Source organism: Acyrthosiphon pisum, chromosome A3 (assembly GCF_005508785.2).
Source record: "Acyrthosiphon pisum isolate AL4f chromosome A3, pea_aphid_22Mar2018_4r6ur, whole genome shotgun sequence".
In the NCBI taxonomy this organism is placed as follows: Eukaryota; Metazoa; Arthropoda; class Insecta; order Hemiptera; family Aphididae; genus Acyrthosiphon; species Acyrthosiphon pisum.
The window spans coordinates 16564379-16566463 of NC_042496.1; positions in this window are offsets into that span (position 1 = coordinate 16564379).

Here is a 2085-nt window from a genome sequence, read left to right on the forward strand (position 1 = left end):
ATAATTATATGTACTATATATTATATTAAGGGGATTAAGAGGGAATAAGTAGTGAAATATATGCTGGGTTTATAAATGTTCACCACGCCATTGCGGTGGGATACAAATAACTAATTTGGCATATAGGCGATGGCCGATATAGGCCTTTCAAACTAATCTTTTCTATTATATATTATAAACCATTTAACCAATTTAATGATAATTGTATATATATTATAATTTATAGGACTTATAACTTTACTATTATATTAAATTATATACAATTTGATTTGATTTAGGTACCTTTAAAAAAGTGAGATTAGGATCATAAAAATTCAACGTGTTTCATTTCAGTACCTATAGTCAATGCAAAATACAAATTAACTTATATTACAATATCACAGAAGACAGACTCATGAGAAGACGAGAAGTGGATGAAAACTGTATATTTTTAAATACTTAATATAACTTTAATATTATATCGAATTATATCATGGTATATAAATTATAAACAACAAGTGGTACAAATCCATCAGGTTGTTGGCTGCGTCATTGACTACCTATGATTTATATTTATATAAATCATAGATAACAAAGATATTTAAATATGGATAGGCCACGCCTAAGATAAGCAAATTTGAGGCCGTGGTCCTGCAGGGAAAGGCAATCGAGGCCCCTTTTTATATTGATTGTCGATACTCGATATAGGTAATAAGTATGCTTATTTGGCCTCAATTATTCCTCTTGATTACCACTGGTAAGACCGTCAGCATAATCCACCACAGTAATTTTCTGCGTAGTGGGCTGATCAGCAGTAAAAATGTTGAAAAGTCGGGGAGATAAAATAGGTTAGGTACCTGTGGGACACCAGTATTAATTTTTAAAATTTCTGCAGTAGAGAAACTGCATTGAACTTGGAAGTAATGGTCAGCCAAGTACGATTTGATTGTATATAAATTCAACGCAGATTACATGCACGGTGAACCATGCCACCTGGAACAATGGTTTGCATTATACTGCAGCGTATATATATTATATATACATATAATATATACCTATCGAGTATCGGTTATCACTATCAAATCACAAATGATTCGTTTTTTTTTTCTAAACATTTTATATCCTGAGAGGAGAAATAAATCTCTCATGTGTTCAGTATTGGTTTTACAACAATGTGATTTATTTTCTGTCTGCAGCAGAAGCTTTTAAAAGCAAAAAAAAATGCTTTGATTTTAAACTTCAGCATCTTTTCTGGTAAGAAAGTGAATCTAGCTGGCAAATTTTGGGGGTCGAAACTCTAAAGTAAAAATGAGAAGGGAAAACGAAAATGTTTATACAAAACTAATAGATTTTAATGAAATACGATTATAGGTTTGGAATTAGTCGATTTTTTTTAGTTGTTAGTCTAACGGAAATTTCATTAGTAAAGCTATTTATATTTTATTTTGTGTTCACAATTACATTTTTAAAACATTTAGATTAGTTTTATTTTATATCCGTATGAAGGCTTTATGACATTATCTATATCGTATAGGTATTAGTATATTACTATAATAATTATAACTGCAATATATTTCTATATTAAATAATAATAAGCTGACAGACCGTCTCCGCTTTAATTGTTTTTCGTATGCAATGATTGATCTTTGAATTCATATTAATTAATACATCCATTATTGTGACCTATATACTAATATACTCAATGACGAGTTACAATCTAGTATCGACTCGACTTACTAGCCACTGTCTTATATTAGTCACTGTGCAGGCGTGCAGCAGAGCTGCAGTTACCTACCCTACTGTACACCTTTTTTACTATAGTGTATTATAAATATTGATAAAAAAAATGTTTGACCAAAAAGCTTGAATAATATTAATGCAAGGCAATTTGTTTTTACAGCAGTTTAACAATATCGAATAATACGTACGGATAAGTATTTTTTATAAACGTGGGAGTTAAAGTTTTTACAAAAAATCGACAATATTATCATAATATTATCATGAAAATTTGCAAATTGTTTTGTAGTTCAACATTAGCTGTTCGAACCACGTATACGTTTTCCATGGACCCCTGGATCCCCGCCTCATGCTGCACCACCACTATAA